Source organism: Lolium perenne, chromosome 7 (assembly GCF_019359855.2).
Source record: "Lolium perenne isolate Kyuss_39 chromosome 7, Kyuss_2.0, whole genome shotgun sequence".
NCBI classification, from domain to species: domain Eukaryota; kingdom Viridiplantae; phylum Streptophyta; class Magnoliopsida; order Poales; family Poaceae; genus Lolium; species Lolium perenne.
Genome location: NC_067250.2, coordinates 317,649,689 through 317,671,547, shown reverse-complemented (window position 1 = coordinate 317,671,547; position 21,859 = coordinate 317,649,689). Strand labels below are relative to the sequence as shown.

At 44.4% G+C, this 21,859-nt stretch overlaps 1 long non-coding RNA gene across 2 annotated transcripts; it reads right to left on the bottom strand.

Moving 5' to 3' along the window:
* Positions 1-226: 226 nt before the first annotated feature.
* Positions 227-5,024, bottom strand: LOC139832992 (uncharacterized). Of its 2 annotated transcripts, XR_011747931.1 has the most exons (5): positions 3,538-5,024; positions 2,144-2,207; positions 1,985-2,060; positions 1,656-1,795; positions 227-540 (listed from the first exon to the last, which is right to left on the bottom strand). It is a non-coding gene; the product is annotated as an uncharacterized lncRNA (long non-coding RNA). The 2 variants fall into 2 exon arrangements; XR_011747930.1 differs by having other exon boundaries at positions 2,144-5,024.
* Between the last annotated feature and the right edge of the window lie 16,835 nt (positions 5,025-21,859).

Genomic DNA, 21,859 nt, shown 5'->3' with positions numbered 1-21,859 from the left:
TTGTCAACTAGGCAAGTAACACATTTATGTAACTATAGTAACACCATAGTAACACTATTATATTAGTACCACACTATAATTTTTTATTTGGTTTAATTGTTAAATAGAAACATAAAAACCCCATTTTATAGAATATTTTTATTTAAATATAAATAATCATAAATGATTTATTAATTTATTATTATTAAATGAATTGATGATTGATACCATGAAAATAACATAGAAATTGAAACATGACACTTTCACAAATTGAAAACATAAGATATTATGAATATATATACAAGACTGTTACAATAATGAAGTGAATACAATATTATCCATATAACACCATAGCATTCATATCGATTTGAGTACAGAAAAATAGCGTCACGAAGAATATTACACGATTGTGTTTGCATCATTTCATCTACAAAAAAACTACAATGTATTACATTTTCAATCCATCAATGTAAACTATATATATTGGTAAGTGAAATCTTCGAAATTTTTGTGCTTCCAACCTATATGGATAATTCAACTGCAATGATCCTTCTTATGAATCTGCAAAAGGAAACCAGACGTTATAGCTATGATTAAATGTACAGAAATATGATTCAAGAATACTAGTCATGAACCTTGCATAGTGAAGGTTAAATGAAGATAACAAATGTTTGTCACATCAATTTTTTAAATCTAGAAATGTGCGAAAAAAAGCATATTACGTACTAAGGCATACAGAAGTTGCAAAACTTGATGTAAATTTAAAATAATTATATGGAGATAAAGAAAACCAAGGCATGCAGAACTTGCATCCACTAGACTGCTAATATGCAGCAAGTACATTTGTGGAATCTATTAAAGGTTCTTGACAGTTGAGATTTCTGTTCCAATAGTAGAACCCGGAGTATTTTTTTAGGTGAAATAGCATCTTCATCGTCCAAATACTATTACAGTATTAATCTTGGGAGCACAATGGCCGGGTAGCTGCATATCATTGGAATGCCCTGAATATTGCTAAATGAGCCATGGTAAAGAAAAAAGGTAAGGTATAGAATAGCGCTTGGCTACAAAATAGAATCAAACCACCGCCTGGAGTACCATGACCGGGAATAGAATGACCAAATGCAAGGATAGTATTTTGTAGTCAATTATGTGATGAAATGGAACACATTGCTAACTAATATTATATATATTGATCTGCCAACTCTTAGCGATGGACATATAAGTACTTCCAGACTATGCTTGGACAATGATTTATAATGTCATAATGATAAACAGAGACAGAAAAAACTGTATATAGTTTCAGTAATAGAAGATGAACATTAACAGCACTTAGTTCATGAACTGTCGACCAAGATTTAAACCATACCGCAACTACAATGTTCCAATTTTCAATATTTTTACAATTAGTTCAATTGTTTCCCGTCTCTTGGCTGTTCATGCTGTGTATTGTCTTATATCTCAGAATGTGATGTAGACACATCTAAGAAACTATCTAATTTAACCTCATCTTATACTCGAAGAAAAAAAGGAAGAAAATATGCTTGTTGTTCCCAAGAATCCTATATCTCACAATGTGATGCAAGCACAACTAAGCAGATATTCTTATTTAGCTCAACTAACAATATAACAAAAATATAAAAATTGGAACTCATCTAAAATACCACAGGGCTAACCTTGCTTTGCAGACATAGTTGTCAATGCGGAAGGACACAACAATCGGAGCCGTGAAGATCCCAACTGCAACCACGACGGTCAGCTGCCTCTTCCAGTGCACATGCGCTCCACAAACCAGGGCACCTTCTAGGGTAGTAACCTGTATGCCACCATGATGAGACAGAACCAACGGATGAGTACTTGTGCAGAGCAAGGACCGAAGATTTGACTATCAATCAATCTCTGATGCTTAGGCCATGGTACACCAAAGCATGAATTTTGGCACAGAGAAGGGCTTTGGATATGCGCCTTGGGCCAGATAGACTAAACAATGCGAACATCAACTTACTGTGGTATGGTTTGCCTGTAGTCCTGTACGCCTCGACATGACAGAGCCATACATGACAGATCAGCAAATACCCCACCTATGCAGTTTGACCACGAGTTATTCGGTGGATTCAAGAATCAGCAAATAGCACAGCCTCTGCAGTATGAACACCAGGCGTACCGTGGGATCTTCTGGCAGACGGCAGCAGACCAGAGCAAGGTGCCGAGATGGATCCCGATCCAAACTGCAGAGGCTCCTTAAATAGCATTATTGTTTGATTGGAGAATTTCCTACAGAAAGTAAAATATCGACAGAAATGCATACAAGAAAAGAGAAAAGAAATTCTTTAACCTCTTCTTATATTCGAAAATTTTCTCATAGCCTTATCATAAATATTTGTAGAATTTCGACCCCTTGATTTACATCGACATAGTGCAGGTATATGGTCAACATGTCCATCACAACCCTAGATATGACTAAGAATACCAATCGAGTTATTTCAAGTTGACCAATCAAATCTATTTAAGCCATGACTATTATGTAGGCAAGCCTCGAAGCACACACACATATTGTAGTATCATGTGCATCTCAAAATAAGAGAACATGGTTTAATTATAAAATAACTCTCAGCAAAAAAATAAAAGTTCAGTAAACAGTTTCGATTTTACATACACATGGGAGCCTTGTTCTACGGTTGCTAATTTGTTCATAGTAGAGTTTCTTCTTAATTTGCTGCAGCTAAGCAATACTAGTGTGAGAGCTATTTTTAGCTTATACATTTGCTTGTCAATTATAAAATCGCCTGCATAGCTCTGAAATGCATAAAGATAATTAAGTTCCTACTACTAATAGCTTAGAGCGGATCTGACTGGTTGAGAAAGAAACCCTACTTGTATGGTTGGTCGATCAAATGGTACAACCAGTAAAGAGTTGATATGACCCATAATTTCTGAGAGAAGTTAGAAGGCAGATGTAAATTTTCTTGTCAGTAGCAGTTAACTTATGTTCAAGTTTCAGGAAGGAAAAGAAAATGGAACCCACAGGAATAGCTCCAGATTGCAGGAGCCTTGCAGTAAAGTCAGTGCCTCAAACTAATTGGTGTTAGTTCTGTTTTAGTCTCAAATTTTTAACTTATAACTGACGAATTTAACCTAAGAGTAACACTACTGTTGGTTTCAGTACTTGAAGCATAGAATATAATCTATGTTCAGCTAGGCCCATAGCCATAGTGCAACGTAGTTGTCCTTTTTATTCATCTTTTCTCAGAGAATGAACTGACTAAGTAATCTGAAACTCTGCTACGTTATTGTGCATGATCTGAGACATCTTCAAATGAAGGAAGTAATAGAAGTAATGTGGTATCATCAGCACGTAGAGGAGAAACAACCTAGAACAAGTTTGTACTCACGGACAAGGAAATAAAGAATAACAAGTTGTGGAGTCCCCTCTGCAATTTGGGTGGCACAACTGAGTAATACTACCACAAGAAACATGTGAATGCAAGAAATTACCAACGATGTTCCAAATCAATTTCAAGCATCAAATTGAGGAAGCGCTCGTGGCTGGCCAATTACCACGTGCTGCAGGGGGCTAAAGAAATGTCTGTACTCCACGCGATGTTGAGGCCTGGGAGATGGAGGGGGGCGGGCGAGCCGTCAGGCGCAACCGGGAGTTGGGGAATCGAGTTCCCAGTGCGACAGGGAGGACCGCGCGGTGATGGGTGGCTCAGTGGTGCGAGGAACGGCGGTGGACAGCTCACTGGGCGGCGACAGGGAGGAGCACTCGTGGTGGCGGCGCGGTGGAGGGCGATGGAGGGGAAAAGATGCGTTTTTTCCGGGAGAGATTGGTATGTCTCTGGCGAAAAGAGTTTAATTAGAAGGGCTGGATTTATAGGAGGTGTCAATGGAGGGAAAAAATGTGTGTTAGCGCGAATAACTAAAAAATTCATCCACTGATTTTCCCTCTCAACCAAAATAACCGAACAGATGGAGGGAAAGGAATTTTTTCCTCAAAAGACATCAGATTTGTTGATCAAACGAACAAAATAGCCTTTCTAATAAATAAATAAAATAAATCAAGATCCCTCGCGTGATCGTGTTCTTCCTCTTGAGCGGCCGATCATGCGCTGCCTTCGCTATCTTTTTATCGTCAAAGCCAACTAGTCATGGTTGATCATGCAGAGGAAGTAATCAAGGCGACGGTCTTACCGGATAAAATACAAAACTAATAATATTTGAATTAATATAAATATAAGATAGGAAACATGTAGATTAAAAAAGATTTGGAAACAACGAAGGCAATATGATGGTGGTTGATGGGCTTCCCATCAAAAATGAATGCATGGTGTACAACTTTAGCGTAATTGGAGAAACTTCATGTCAAAAGAAGACATTTTTTTTACTTTATTGTTGTTTCTATTAGATTTTTAGTAATCTCATATGTTATATGAGGATTTATTCATCGAATCGACCTTCTCTCATCACGTGCCATATATCGAACATTCTTACTTGAACACTCTTATCATGTCACAACTAACATGTTTGTGGTATATCGTGCTGGACACTAACCTCCTTATGCTTCGTTGTTAGTGTTCTCTCTCTCAGTGAGCACCACTATGCTTTCATTGAACATTGGTTGTGAGATACATACCGCTGAATCTTCTTGAATGCAAATCACTCTTTGGCGAGGCTGCTGCTCCACATGGCCACCGCTCGCGTGGTCTTTTGCCTTTTCTCGTATTTAACCCAATTGGTAACATATGAATGAAAAATGCCACCAAAATAGAATATAGTGCTAACAAATTACAAGTAATTAGTGAATCACATAGTTCATACGTAGTACCGAATCAGAGTGCAGAAGGACACAAGTTGCATATGAAATATACTAAAGTAAGATAGATTTGCGAGGAAGATCACTCATCGCGTTGGCGGACGCTCATTTTCTTCTTCTCGAACCAAGCCCGGTTTATCCGGTCCATGAGGCTCAAGCCAGCGAACATGATCCTGTTATCCTTGGCGAGCAATTTGACCTCGGCCTCAATGGCTTACAATTGAAGAACTCTCTTTTTTAGGTCCATTTTTCCCAATGTCCCATCTCTCTTAGCATTTGCCACCTTCTTCTTGGATAACAACCCCTTCTATTATCCTTTGACCATATACTTGTGGGATCTTGTGTAACACTATATACAACACATGATTTTGTGTTACTACAATCTAAAATTTGTAACACTGTTTGAGTAACACAAAAGTACATGTTACTATACTAGTATCTTTGTAACACGTTTTCAGATCTTACGTAGGATATGTTACTGGCCAAACTTGCCACACAAATGATGTGTTACTACAATTTTATTGGTAACACAGTTTTTCTTCTGTTACAGGCTTGTGTTACCAAAGCTATGTTCTCCTGTAGTGTTTCTCTCTCGATACCTTACAGGGTTAGGGTTTCGAGAGTGCGACAAACCTGTTCCTTATTCAACTAAGCTAGGGTTTTGAGAAGAGAGGGGAGAGTTTGCATCACAAACTTAAGTTGCATGATTGAATTAAGTTGTATGAATGAATTCAACCTAAGTTTGAATTTGAATTTCAAATTCAAACATCAAATGAATATCACATTATCCAAATTTGAGATAATTTAATAAACAATTAGCCTTAATCAAGATTATAAATAATACAACAATTAAGTAAAGCTCATTAAGGAAAACTTGAGCTTTATTAATAATCACACAAGATACATTGTCACTTACAATATTCAAAATTGGAACAAATGAATATTACAACATATTACAAGAATTGGACAAATTGGAAAATGAAAAGAAAAGAAAAGTACAATTTAATGTTCTATCCTAACACTACAATCTAGTATTCATTGAGCCTTGTACTTGATGATCTCCATGATCCTTGGAGCATCAGGTTGTTTCCCTGCACACAAATACAAAGCAAATAAAAAACAAGTGTTATGCCAAGTGGCATAGCCACTTGGCAGGTTAGCAAAGAAATAATGAACTGGAGAGGATATTATCAAGATCAGCCGAGCTGATCCACCAAATGGACCAAGTCCCAACAGGGAACCACACAGGCAGCTCACCAGGCTATGTGCATGCACAACAGCACACACAAGCCAGGGGAGTCACCAAAATGGTGCCAGGCTCAGCTGTCGACCAGGAGAGCAAAGAGAGGATGATATAAAACCTTTTTCCATCCAAACCCTAACCATTCCATCGACACAAGCTCCTGGGTAAGTTCACCAAGAACAGCAAGAACACTTAGAACATGAAGAACAACAAGCCATCAGAAACCATCCAGGAACAGCTTCACCAAGAACTGTCAACTGTGAGCAAGCACCAGATGGAGTAAAGCACCACAAGCTTGCAAGGAGGAGCAGGGCAAGCAAACCAAGCATCACAGAAGCAAATCCTCTACACCAACACCTATTTCTAGGAGTTGGAGTGAGGTATACCACACAAAAGCCTGAGCAAGATCATATCTTGCTCATACATAAGCATGCTTGCAACACAGGAGCATAAAAGGGTGGGGTAAACCCTGTTTTGATCATCATTTAGTCAGAGACCAAGTGAAACCTGGAAGAAGTGGAAAGGACCAGGGATCAATCAAGCCTATACCCATGGTTATGCCAACCAGAACAGTGGTAGCATCATCCAAATGGAAACAGGAAAGCAAACAATCCCAGAGACTATCCAAGTACAATCAGACCACACTAGCCCTTCTAAGACCATCAGAATATAGACATTTCTATGTCTATTTTCATTTCAACATCAATTGTACTGAAAGCCATTTGACTACCAGTAATATTGCATAGTAGCATACAGAAGAGGTAGGAGCAACCTTTACTAGCACATCAAGCAGTGCTAGGGTCACAACAACTACCTAGCCACACAGAAAAGCCAAAAGAGAAGCATATCATCACTCCATGGAGTTCATGCATCACAGGAGGTGCCAACACATGTTGGTTTCCATCCAGATAGGGCATAGGATGCCCAGTCTACTACTGTATCAAGTAGATCATGTATATTGTCAGAAATAGGAAGCCAAGCTTCACTGACAAGCATAGATAAATAAGAAACAACCACACACTAAGCCAAGCAATTGTATCATTACTCAGATTGAGTTCATAAAGGAGCTAGGGTCCCCAACCACTGTTGGCATCCCTCTAGCTCAATCCAATTCATTATAAGAATCATCACTGCAAGCAGTTCATCTCATTTATCCACTTAGTCAAGCAAGACAACACTGATAAATGAATGTCCAGGAAATCTACACACCAGAGCCTTGCAGTGGATCCAAGTGATCACAGCAAGCAACAGCAGTTAACTGAGCCAAGCACAGCACACACCAGCACAAGGCATGGTGATGCACAGTCACCAGAATAAGTCCAGACAGGCATAGGCAGTAAATAAAGCAAGCCATAATCAAGCAGCTGATGATCACTGGATCACCAGAGCTTGCTAAAGCATGCTAGCACCCAATTCTAGCATCACACAAACCACAACTAATTAAGTAGCCATATTTAATCAACAGTTGCTTCACAGATAATCAAATAGATGATATATGATTGTATCCAGAAGCACATCAAAAGCTTGATGAACCACTGGATCTTGCTAAACAACTAAAGCATATACCAGTAATCACTGAATCATGCAGTTAAGCCAATAGCAATGCTCAGATGAGCCTACTCATGAATCTGAGCACAAGAACTAGCCATAGGAGCTCTGGCACTTGCAAATTTGCAAGAATTGCATACTGCAACTAAGCCATGGAAGCATCTTTGAATACACATGAGTGCCAGACAAGCATAGAAACAAGAACAGAGGCACAGGGAAGAAATTCTAGCAAGTAAAGCAAGCTTGCACAAGCACATCAGCATCAGCAGCAACGCAGTAGCAGCAAGCCAGCCATCGTGCAGCATAGGCACCAGGAACCGCAAGCCATGGCTAGAGCTACTGAGAGAGGAAGAAGAACAAGCATATGAGAGAGAAGAAGAAGTGGAGAACATACCAGGGTCGAGCAGGCCGACCACCATGGCGGCCACGGCGGCACACGCCAGGGCGCGGCGGCACCAGGCCAAGCCAGGCCATGGCGGCCCACAGCACCACCCCACCGTGGCGGCCACAGCACCATCACACCAGGGCTTGGGGAGCCGCGGGATCAAGCGGATCCCGAACCCTAGGCATGGCGGTGAGGGTCGATGACGAGCGAGGGACGGCGTCAGCTCCAAATCGATGCGGATAGAACGCATCGCCGTCGTCTGGCGGTTCGATTGCGCCCCATGGCGTGGGCCATGGCGGCCGGGGACCGCCGGAATCGGACGGCGGAGGTGCGGGCGACGCAGGTCGCCAGTGAGAGAGGAGGGGATTAGGGTTAGGTCGAGAGGCGCGGGGTGAGGGAGTGAGCGAGCGACCGCTCGGGTCGGTTGGACCCGAGCTGGTTTAGCCCAACCCACTGGGCTCCACTGACAGGTGGGCCCAGGGGCATATATGTCTTTTCACAATTCAATAAAAACCTGAAACTTTGAAATTCCATAGAAAATTGATAAAAGCTCTAAAAAATAATTAAAAATATGTAAATGGATCAGCATAAAATTCTCTATTTAAATAAAATACCAAACAGAATTTTTGAAGACAATTAAGAATAAATCTTATTCTGATGATTTAAATAATAATTTAAATCACTCATATTATTTTCAATAATGAAAATAAGTCCATTAATGCAATTGGACTCTCAAAAACACCTTGACAATATCTAAAGGTTGTATTTACCCTAAATCAAGTATCTCCAAGATGTTCTTAGTATTTAACCTCTCACATGAAAATACAACGACATCGGAAGGGGAAACATACCCTAAAACTGGAATCATGCATAATTGCTTCTTTAACCATTGCCCTTATCGGACAATGATGCTATTTTTCAGAAACAGAGGACAAGGGTCAGTCCACACCTTCCAACTGCAAAACTTTGCAGTGTTCAGGCAAGTTCATCACTTGCTCATGTCATTTGAGTATTTCTATCAAATTACTTGCAAAATACTATGGTTATCACTATTGCATAAAAAGCAAAACCACTATTTTCATAACTACGAATATGACTATGTGGTTGGCAATGGAACCATGGATTGTGTTGATATGGTGGAGGTTCCATTGCAAGGGTTTATATCCATCTAGGATTAAACAACAAATGTCGCCAGTGATTCTTGTGCCGTAATACCCGTGTTAACCATAAGATCCGGAGTGGGACGGAGTAGTCAAACGTGTTTCCACCTCTCGTTCATCAACGGATGCGCTTACCGTAGCAGTTGTATCTGGCGGAACAACCGAAGGGTGGGGATCCCATTCTAATTCCCCACGGTAAAGCATTGCTTGCCGTAGCAGTTGTGTCTTGCGTAACAACCGGAGGGTGGGGATCCCATTCTAATTCCCCACGGTAATGCGGTCTATGATGGCTTGCAGCTACCGGCGTAGGAGTGTATGGTAGAGCCCAGCACTGTCGTCGTGGTCGGGGTCCACCTTGAAATCTACAGGAATAATGGGACTGGCGTGGACCCAGGGTCGGGGCATGCAACAAAGGGTGGGTGTTCGAGGTAGCGGAGGAACATGATTGGCTAGACCTTATACCGGGCCTCACACCGAAGGAAGTGTGGACGGGAAAGCTGCCCGGTTGGCACCAAGGTTAAGATCTCTTATGGGTAAAGCAACACCCCTCTGCCAGTGTAAAGAAGCGTGACTGTCACTCCCTGTTCCGGGATAAGGAACTGCGAACGCGGCCGGAAAGGAGCTCCATGAAGTTCTAGTAAACCGGTGAAGGCTGACGGACATAGCTCTTTGGAATAAAAGCAATCTCTTGAAGAAATGTTTATCAAAACCTGCATTGGTATTAGTCTTTCTGGTCTAATATCGTAGCTAGTGCATTAAACACCTCTTATCTATAATGAACTTGTTGAGTACGCTCGTACTCATACCACTCTTAAATCCCATGCTTAGATTGTCTGAATCGTCTGGAGGAGGACTACGACAACAATGAAGGAGCCGAGATCATCGGCTATGAAGAACCAGACCTCTCTCGAGGTATCGAGGGCGTAGACTACCTCATCGTCTACGGAACCGGGGAGGCTTCCGGAGGAGATCAAGCCTGAACATCTCGAGTAGTAGTAGTAACCGAGCAGCTGAAACTCTTAGTATTTAGCTGCTCGAGGAAATAAATGTATAACTTAATGAGACTCTTATATTGTAAGCTAAGTTGGGTTCGCCTCGAACCCAGGAGTATTCCTCTTAGGACCCAAGAGGAGCTCCGAGACGACATGTGTATGATATTTGTAATAATAAATGAATGAGTTATGGACCTGCTATGTTCTGTTGTACTACTCTGAGGGATGTAATATTTGCGGAATGGTACTTCGTGAATGTTATATCAACGACTGGCATACTACAACATGCAATGGTATGCAGGGTCACCACACTCACCAACCCGGACCATGTCAGGGAGATACAAACCAAGCCGGATATGACAAGTTGAAGCCGTCCCAGCCGCAACGCAGTCGGCTGCGGCCAGGCCAGCGTGGACTTTGAACCAGCCGGCTCCCAAGGCAGCCGGCCACGGCTCCAGCCGGCTGCTCCTCAGCCGGCCTTTGCCGTGGGCCGACAGGCCTTGATCCGGTTGTTCCTAGTCCTTTGCCCTACCCGGGGTCTTCCCACCGACATTAGCCCCTGAAGCTAGCAAAGTCCTGCGCAAAGAACGACCTGGGCAGGTTTCCCTGACCCTTAGTCTCTGATCTCGTGGATTGTTCTTTGAGAAGCACCCAAGGGGCCGGCTGAGAATTTTTGTTCAGCCGGCTGCGCCCTCTTCCGGCTTGCCCCGTCCGACTACTCTCAAGCCGGACGCCACTTTGTTGTGTGGATTTTTATATTCCAATCGCTGGAGGTTGTTCCGCCTCGTTGGGAAAGTTTCTAGGCCGGGTTGGAGGAAAACGTCCGGCTGCGACTTGGGCGCGCCGGAGTCTCCGCCGCCTCGGGCCCTGCACCCGACTTGATGGCCTCTGACTTCACTGCTGTGGCCGTTTCGTCTGGTCACATCGCTGTCCCTTCCGGATCCTTTGTGGTCGTGGGCAACGCGGTGTGGCCGTTTCCAGTAACCGCAGCGGTAGTGGGCGCAGTTATGACGCAGTTAATCCTCGATCGTGGCCCACGATCGCCACGTGGCGGCGCATCGCGCGGAGCAGGCGGCTATAAATGCCCTGGGGCGGTACCGAAGCGGCCACTTCGCCCACTTCACTCCCACGCCCAAGCCTTCTCTCTCCCGCTCGTGCAAGCTCCTCGCGCCTCCGCAGCTCCTCCGGCGACCTCCTGGCGAACTCCGGCGAACAAGCGTGGCCACGCCCCTCCGCCGTTCCGCAGTCGGACGCTCGTCGAACCAGCACCACGGGTCCTCGCGTGTCGACGGTACGCTCTCCGCCGCCGCCGCCATCGTCGCCGCCATCTCGCGGTTCTTCCTCGCCATTTGCCCTTTCGTGGTCCTCCTCTTCTTCCTCTTCTACGGCAATGGCTCCTCCGAGCGGCTCTTGGGAGGGCTCGCACAGGAAGGAGGATGACATCGAGCGCCTCGTGCGCCTTCGCCGGATCCCGCCGGGGGTGATCACGCGGGCACCCGGCGACGAGGTGGAGCCGACCCCGAAGCCCGGCGAATATGTGGTCTTCGGAGCGCACTTCGACCGGGGGCTGGGCCTGCCGGCTTCGCCCTTCTTTCGCCGCTTCCTCGACTTCTTCGGCCTGCAGCCGCACCACCTTCCGGCCAACGCTTGCGTCCTGCTGAGCTGCTACGTGGCCTTCATGGAGGGCTACGCCGGCTTGTGGCCGGACATCGATTTCTGGAGCCGGCTCTTCTTCTTGAAGACGCAGACCACAGACGGTCAGCTGTGGGCCTGTGGCGCCGCCTCGATCTACTCCCACACGGGCACGCCCTTCCCGAAGATCCCGACTATGGACTCGGTGAAGAAGTGGCAGATGTCCTTCTTCTATGTGCGGAGCGAGAAACCGGTGTTCGACCGGCTCAACCTGCCGGAGTACAACCCGGTGCCGCCAGTCGGCCGGATAACCTGGGGCCACAACGCCAAGTCGTCGAACCCGGACGCCGAGGTAAACCTCCTCTGGGACTTCCTGCAGGGTTGTGTCACGGAGGGCCGGCTGTGCGCCGAAGACCTCCTCTGCACCTACGCCGATCGCCGGGTGCTGCCTCTGCTGGCACGCGCCCATAAGATTGGGCACATGTCCGGCTGGTTCGATCCGACCCGGACATCCAGGGTGGAGCTCACCAAGGCTCAGGTTGCTCGGCGGGTGAACTTCATCTCGTCGGCGAAGATGCCTGAGAACTGGAACTGGGGGATGGAGCCCTACAACCGGGTGGCGCCGCCGGAGCCGGTGAGTTTTTGTGTGTTGGCCGGATTCCGGCTTGCGGCTGCGTGGCTGATGGCGTGTAACTCACACGTTCGTTGGGAACCCCAAGAGGAAGGTATGATGCGCACAGCAGCAAGTTTTCCCTCAGAAAGAAACCAAGGTTTATCGAACCAGGAGGAGCCAAGAAGCACGTTGAAGGTTGATGGCGGCGGGATGTAGTGCGGCGCAACACCAGGGATTCCGGCGCCAACGTGGAACCTGCACAACACAACCAAAGTACTTTGCCCCAACGAAACAGTGAGGTTGTCAATCTCACCGGCTTCTGTAACAAAGGATTAACCGTATTGTGTGGAAGATGATTGTTTGCAGAAAACAGTAGAACAGTATTGCAGTAGATTGTATTTCAGTAAAGAGAATTGGACCGGGGTCCACAGTTCACTAGAGGTGTCTCTCCCATAAGATAAACAGCATGTTGGGTGAACAAATTACAGTTGGGCAATTGACAAATAAAGAGGGCATGACCATGCACATACATATCATGATGAGTATAGTGAGATTTAATTGGGCATTACGACAAAGTACATAGACCGCCATCCAACTGCATCTATGCCTAAAAAGTCCACCTTCAGGTTATCATCCGAACCCCCTCCAGTATTTAGTTGCAAAGCAACAGACAATTGCATTAAGTATGGTGCGTAATGTAATCAACAACTACATCCTTAGACATAGCATCAATGTTTTATCCCTAGTGGCAACAGCACAACACAACCTTAGAACTTTCTGTCACTGTCCCAGGTGTCAATGCAGGCATGAACCCACTATTGAGCATAAATACTCCCTCTTGGAGTTACAAGCATCTACTTGGCCAGAGCATCTACTAGTAACGGAGAGCATGCAAGATCATAAACAACACATAGATATAACTTTGATAATCAACATAACAAGTATTCTCTATTCATCGGATCCCAACAAACGCAACATATAGAATTACAGATAGATGATCTTGATCATGTTAGGCAGCTCACAAGATCCGACAATGATAGCACAATGGGGAGAAGACAACCATCTAGCTACTGCTATGGACCCATAGTCCAGGGGTAGACTACTCACTCATCACTCCGGAGGCGACCATGGCGGCGTAGAGTCCTCCGGGAGATGATTCCCCTCTCCGGCAGGGTGCCAGAGGTGATCTCCTGGATCCCCCGAGATGGGATCGGCGGCGGCGGCGTCTCTGGAAGGTTTTCCGTATCGTGGCTCTCGGTACTGGGGTTTTCGCAACGGAGGCTATTTGTAGGCGGAAGGGCAGGTCAAGAGGCGGCACGGGGGCCCCACACCACAGGGCCGCGCAGCCAAGGGGGGGCCGCGCCGCCCTAGGGTGTGGCCCCCTCGTGGCCCCTCTTCGTCTCTCCTTCGGACTTCTGGAAGCTTCGTGGCAAAATAGGACCCTGGGCGTTGATTTCGTCCAATTCCGAGGATATTTTGTTACTAGGATTTCTGAAACCAAAAACAGCAGAAAACAGCAACTGGCACTTCGGCATCTTGTTAATAGGTTAGTTCCAGAAAATGCACGAATATGACATAAAGTGTGCATAAAACATGTAGATAACATCAATAATGTGGCATGGAACATAAGAAATTATCGATACGTCGGAGACGTATCAGCATCCCCAAGCTTAGTTCTGCTCGTCCCGAGCAGGTAAAACGATAACACAGATAATTTCTGGAGTGACATGCCATCATAATCTTGATCATACTATTTGTAAAGCATATGTAGTGAATGCAGCGATCAAAACAATGTATATGACATGAGTAAACAAGTGAATCATAAAGCAAAGACTTTTCATGAATAGCACTTCAAGACAAGCATCAATAAGTCTTGCATAAGAGTTAACTCATAAAGCAATAATTCAAAGTAAAAGCATTGAAGCAACACAAAGGAAGATTAAGTTTCAGCGGTTGCTTTCAACTTATAACATGTATATCTCATGGATATTGTCAACATAGAGTAATATAATAAGTGCAATAAGCAAATATGTAGGAATCAATGCACAGTTCACACAAGTGTTTGCTTCTTGAGGTGGAGAGAAATAGGTGAACTGACTCAACATTGAAAGTAAAAGAATTGTCCTCCATAGAGGAAAAGCATTGATTGCTATATTTGTGCTAGAGCTTTGATTTTGAAAACATGAAACAATTTTGTCAACGGTAGTAATAAAGCATATGTATCATGTAAATTATATCTTATAAGTTGCAAGCCTCATGCATAGTATACTAATAGTGCCCGCACCTTGTCCTAATTAGCTTGGACTACCGGATCATCACAATGCACATGTTTTTACCAAGTGTCACAAAGGGGTACCTCTATGCCGCCTGTACAAAGGTCTAAGGAGAAAGCTCGCATTGGATTTCTTGCTATTGATTATTCTTCAACTTAAACATCCATACCGGGACAACATAGACAACAGATAATGGACTCCTCTTTTATGCATAAGCATGTAACAACAATTAATAATTTTCTCATTTGAGATTGAGGATATATGTCCAAAACTGAAACTTCCACCATGGATCATGGCTTTAGTTAGCTGCCCAATGTTCTTCTCTAACAATATGCATGCTTAACCATAGGGTGGTAGATCTCTCTTACTTCAGACAAGACGGACATGCATAGCAACTCACATGAAATTCAACAAAGAGTAGTTGATGGCGTCCCCAGTGAACATGGTTATCGCACAACAAGCAACTTAATAAGAGATAAAGTGCATAATTACATATTCAATACCACAATAGTTTTTAGGCTATTTGTCCCATGAGCTATATATTGCAAAGGTGAATGATGGAATTTTAAAGGTAGCACTCAAGCAATTTACTTTGGAATGGCAGAAAATACCATGTAGTAGGTAGGTATGGTGGACACAAATGGCATAGTGGTTGGCTCAAGTATTTTGGATGCATGAGAAGTATTCCCTCTCGATACAAGGTTTAGGCTAGCAAGGCTTATTTGAAACAAACACAAGGATGAACCGGTGCAGCAAAACTCACATAAAAGACATATTGAAAACATTATAAGACTCTACACCGTCTTCCTTGTTGTTCAAACTCAATACTAGAAATTATCTAGACCTTAGAGAAACCAAATATGCAAACCAAATTTTAGCAAGCTCTATGTATTTCTTCATTAATGGGTGCAAAGCATATGATGCAAGAGCTTAAACATGAGCACAACAATTGCCAAGTATCACATTACCCAAGACATTAATAGCAATTACTACATGTATCATTTTCCAATTCCAACCATATAACAATTTAACGAAGAAGAAACTTCGCCATGAATACTATGAGTAGAAACCAAGGACATACTTGTCCATATGCTACAGTGGAGCGTGTATCTCTCCCATAAAGTGAATGCTAGGATCCATTTTATTCAAACAAAACAAAAACAAAAACAAACCGACGCTCCAAGAAAAGCACATAAGATGTGATGGAATAAAAATATAGTTTCTGGGGAGGAACCTGATAATATTGTCGATGAAGAAGGGGATGCCTTGGGCATCCCCAAGCTTAGATGCTTGAGTCTTCTTGATATATGCAGGGGTGAACCACCGGGGCATCCCCAAGCTTAGAGCTTTCACTCTCCTTGATCATGTTGCATCATACTCCTCTCTTGATCCTTGAAAACTTCCTCCACACCAAACTCGAAATAACTCATTAGAGGGTTAGTGCACAATAAAAATTAACATATTCAGAGGTGACACAATCATTCTTAACACTTCTGGACATTGCATAATGCTACTGGACATTAATGGATCAAACAAATTCATCCAACATAGCAAAAGAGGCAATGCGAAATAAAAGGCAGAATCTGTCAAAACAGAACAGTTCGTATTGACGAATTTTAAAATGGCACCAGACTTGCTCAAATGAAAATGCCCAAATTGAATGAAAGTTGCGTACATATCTGAGGATCATGCACGTAAATTGGCTTAATTTTCTGAGCTACCTACAGGGAGGTAGACCCAGATTCGTGACAGCAAAGAAATCTGGAACTGCGCAGTAATCCAAATCTAGTACTTACTTTACTATCAAAGACTTTACTTGGCACAACAAAACACTAAACTAAGATAAGGAGAGGTTGCTACAGTAGTAAACAACTTCCAAGACACAAAATAAAAACAAAGTACTGTAGGTAAAAACATGGGTTGTCTCCCATAAGCGCTTTTCTTTAACGCCTTTCAGCTAGGCGCAGAAAGTGTGTATCAAGTATTATCAAGAGACGAAGTGTCAACATCATAATTTGTTCTCATAATAGAATCAAAAGGTAACTTCATTCTCTTTCTAGGGAAGTGTTCCATACCTTTCTTGAGAGGAAATTGATATTTTATATTACCTTCCTTCATATCAATGATAGCACCAACAGTTCGAAGAAAATGTCTTCCCAATATAATGGGACAAGATGCATTGCATTCAATATCCAAGACAACAAAATCAACGGGGACAAGGTTATTGTTAATGGTAATGCGAACATTATCAACTTTCCCCAAAGGTTTCTTTGTAGAATGATCAGCAAGATTAACATCCAAATAACAATTTTTCAGCGGTGGCAAGTCAAGCATATTATAAATTTTCTTAGGCATAACAGAAATACTTGCACCAAGATCACATAAAGCATTACAATCAAAATCCTTAACCTTCATCTTAATGATGGGCTCCCAACCATCCTCTAGCTTTTTAGGAATAGAGGCTTCGCGCTCTAGTTTCTCTTCTCTAGCTTTTATGAGAGCATTTGTAATATGTTGCGTGAAAGCCAAATTTATAGCACTAGCATTAGGACTTTTAGCAAGTTTTTGCAAGAACTTAATAACTTCAGAGATGTGGCAATCATCAAAATTCAAACCATTATAATCTAAAGCAATGGGATCATCATCCCCAATGTTGGAAAAAATTTCAGCAGCTTTATCACAGGCAGTTTCAGCAGTTTTAGCAGTTTCAGGCAGTTTCTCGCGCTTTGCATTAGAAGTGGAAACATTGCTAACACCAATTCTTTTATTATTATTAGTAGGAGGTGCAGCAACATGTGTAGCATTAGCATTACTTGTGGTGGTAATAGTCCAAACTTTAGCTACATTTTTCTCTTTAGCTAGTTTTTCATTTTCTTCTCTATCCCACCTAGCACGCAGTTCAGCCATTAATCTTATATTCTCATTAATTCTAACTTGAATGGCATTTGCTGTAGTAACAATTTTATTATGATGATTTTCATTAGGCATAACTTTCGATTTCAAAAGATCAACATCAGCAGCAAGACTATCGACTTTAGAAGCAAGTATATCAATTTTCCCAAGCTTTTCTTCAACAGATTTGTTAAAAGCAGTTTGTGTACTAATAAATTCTTTAAGCATGGCTTCAAGTCCAGGGGGTGAATTCCTATTATTGTTGTAAGAATTCCCATAAGAATTACCATAGCCGTTGCCATTATTATAAGGATATGGCCTATAGTTGTTACTAGAATTGTTCCGGTAAGCATTGTTGTTGAAATTATTATTTTTAATGAAGTTCACATCAACATGTTCTTCTTGTGCAACCAATGAAGCTAATGGAACATTATTAGGATCAATATTAGTCCTATCATTCACAAGCATAGACATAATAGCATCAATCTTATCACTCAAGGAAGAGGTTTCTTCGTGAATTTACCTTCTTACCTTGTGGAGCTCTTTCCGTGTGCCATTCAGAGTAGTTGATCATCATATTATCAAGAAGCTTTGTTGCTTCACCAAGAGTGATGGACATAAAGGTACCTCCAGCAGCTGAATCCAATAAATTCCGTGAAGAAAAATTTAGTCCTGCATAGAAGGTTTGGATGATCATCCAAGTAGTCAGTCCATGGGTTGGGCAATTTTTAACCAAAGATTTCATTCTTTCCCAAGCTTGAGCAACATGTTCAGTATCTAATTGTTTAAAATTCATTATGCTACTCCTCAAAGATATAATTTTAGCAGGGGGATAATATCTACCAATAAAAGCATCCTTGCATTTAGTCCATGAATCAATATTATTCTTAGGCAGAGATAGCAACCAATCTTTAGCTCTTCCTCTTAATGAGAAAGGGAACAATTTTAATTTTATAATGTCACCATCTACATCCTTATACTTTTGCATTTCACATAATTCAACAAAATTATTGAGATGGGCAGCAGCATCATCAGAACTAACACCAGAAAATTGCTCTCGCATAACAAGATTCAGTAAAGCAGGTTTAATTTCAAAGAATTCTGCTGTAGTAGCAGGTGGAGCAATAGGTGTGCATAAGAAATCATTATTATTTGTGGTTGTGAAGTCACACAACTTAGTATTTTCAGGGTTGGCCATTTTAGCAATAGTAAATAAAGCAAACTAGATAAAGTAAATGCAAGTAACTAATTTTTTTGTGTTTTTGATATAGCAAACAAGATAGCAAATAAAGTAAAACTAGCAACTAATTTTTTTGTATTTTGATTTAGTGCAGCATACAAAGTAGTAAATAAAACTAAGCAAGACAAAAACAAAGTAAAGAGATTGAGAAGTGGAGACTCCCCTTGCAGCGTGTCTTGATCTCCCCGGCAACGGCGCCAGAAAAAGAGCTTGATGGCGTGTAACTCACACGTTCGTTGGGAACCCCAAGAGGAAGGTATGATGCGCACAGCAGCAAGTTTTCCCTCAGAAAGAAACCAAGGTTTATCGAACCAGGAGGAGCCAAGAAGCACGTTGAAGGTTGATGGCGGCGGGATGTAGTGCGGCGCAACACCAGGGATTCCGGCGCCAACGTGGAACCTGCACAACACAACCAAAGTACTTTGCCCCAACGAAACAGTGAGGTTGTCAATCTCACCGGCTTGCTGTAACAAAGGATTAACCGTATTGTGTGGAAGATGATTGTTTGCAGAAAAACAGTAGAACAGTATTGCAAAGAGATTGTATTTCAAGAAAGAGAATTGGACCGGGGTCCACAGTTCACTAGAGGTGTCTCTCCCATAAGATAAACAGCATGTTGGGTGAACAAATTACAGTTGGGCAATTGACAAATAAAGAGGGCATGACCATGCACATACATATCATGATGAGTATAGTGAGATTTAATTGGGCATTACGACAAAGTACATAGACCGCCATCCAACTGCATCTATGCCTAAAAAGTCCACCTTCAGGTTATCATCCGAACCCCCTCCAGTATTAAGTTGCAAAGCAACAGACAATTGCATTAAGTATGGTGCGTAATGTAATCAACAACTACATCCTTAGACATAGCATCAATGTTTTATCCCTAGTGGCAACAGCACAACACAACCTTAGAACTTTCTGTCACTGTCCCAGGTGTCAATGCAGGCATGAACCCACTATCGAGCATAAATACTCCCTCTTGGAGTTACAAGCATCTACTTGGCCAGAGCATCTACTAGTAACGGAGAGCATGCAAGATCATAAACAACACATAGATATAACTTTGATAATCAACATAACAAGTATTCTCTATTCATCGGATCCCAACAAACGCAACATATAGAATTACAGATAGATGATCTTGATCATGTTAGGCAGCTCACAAGATCCGACAATGATAGCACAATGGGGAGAAGACAACCATCTAGCTACTGCTATGGACCCATAGTCCAGGGGTAGACTACTCACTCATCACTCCGGAGGCGACCATGGCGGCGTAGAGTCCTCCGGGAGATGATTCCCCTCTCCGGCAGGGTGCCGGAGGTGATCTCCTGGATCCCCCGAGATGGGATCGGCGGCGGCGTCTCTGGAAGGTTTTCCGTATCGTGGCTCTCGGTACTGGGGTTTTCGCAACGGAGGCTATTTGTAGGCGGAAGGGCAGGTCAAGAGGCGGCACGGGGGCCCCACACAACAGGGCCGCGTGGCCAAGGGGGGGCCGCGCCGCCCTAGGGTGTGGCCCCCTCGTGGCCCCTCTTCGTCTCTCCTTCGGACTTCTGGAAGCTTCGTGGCAAAATAGGACCCTGGGCGTTGATTTCGTCCAATTCCGAGAATATTTCGTTACTAGGATTTCTGAAACCAAAAACAGCAGAAAACAAAGAATCGGCACTTCGGCATCTTGTTAATAGGTTAGTTCCAGAAAATGCACGAATATGACATAAAGTGTGCATAAAACATGTAGATAACATCAATAATGTGGCATGAAACATAAGAAATTATCGATACGTCGGAGACGTATCAGTGGCCAGCTTCTTCCTTATAATATTTTTACTTGTTTGCAGCTCTTCGACCGCCAGGGGGATGAGGACGGCGACCTGGCGCACAAGATCTGGGCGGCGGATCACGTTGATCCGGCTGACCAAGCCGGCGACGACGACCTGCCGGAGGCGGCCGACCAAGGTGGCCAAGGAGAGCACAACCCGCCGCCTTCTCCAGAGCAGCAGGAGGAGGATGAGCCGGCGTCGTTCGCCACCTCACCGATACGAGCGGTGCCCTTGGCCGCGAGGCCGCCTTCCGCCTCGGCGACTTCCTCGTCCGCGCCCAAGGGGAAGAGGCGGGCCAGCGAGTGGTCGACGGCCGCGCTGGAGGCGATGGTGAAGAAGCAGCGCCGGAAGGGACCCAAGAAGGTTCCAGAGACGGCCGGGTGAGTTTCCCTTACTCGCTGTTTGATTCCTTTTCTTTCCTTCCTTTTTTGCTTACCTTTTCTTGTTTGGCCGACTAGGGCTGCTATAAAATTCTCCAAGGGCGGCGGTTCTCGGCCGGCTTCCCGCGTCGTGCCGCCTGCTCCGCGGCCGAGGAGGGAGCCGACGTCGCAGCCTTCAATGCGTGCGCGCACGCCAACCCTCATCGTGCCGCCTGTGGTTACGCCTCCTTCCGCGGGGGCGTCTTCTTTAGCTGCACCTTCTCCTACGGCGCCCGGCTCTGGCGCTCAGGGTGAGCCGGCTCGCCGTTCTGGCCAGCCCACTCTTGATGATCTCTTCCCGCGCCGCACTCGGCTTCTGGAGCCTGCGGCCGGAGCCGGCAGAGGTGCACCTGGCGGGGCTGTGCCGCCTGCGTCTGGAGTTGGCGGGGCTGCTTCCAGCGTCGTGGTGCTGGATGAGAGCCCGGAGGGGGCGCCACAGGCGCCAGGGTCAGCGGTCCCAACCAGGCCGACTGCTTCAACCGTGCCGGCTCCATCTTTGGAGCCGACGAGGGAGGAGCCAGCCAGGGAGGAGCCAGCCAGGGAGGAGCCGGCCAGGGATGAGCCGGCGCACTCGAGCGACGTCGATGCTCGGGCGTTGGTGAGGACGGAGGGCCCGACGAAGCCACCTCAAGGTCTCCATGTGGCCAAAGGCGCCCGACTGCTGAACGTGGTGTCCGCCTCCGACTCCAGCCTCGGCTCAGCCGACACAATGGAGAAGGCATGGCACCAGGCGGACGCCTGCGAGGTGTCCAACTGGGATGGGCGTCCAGGCGTGGCGCCCATGAACATGTTCTTCTTCGGCTTCCGCGCCCACCTTAAGACCAAAGCCGCCGAGACCGACACC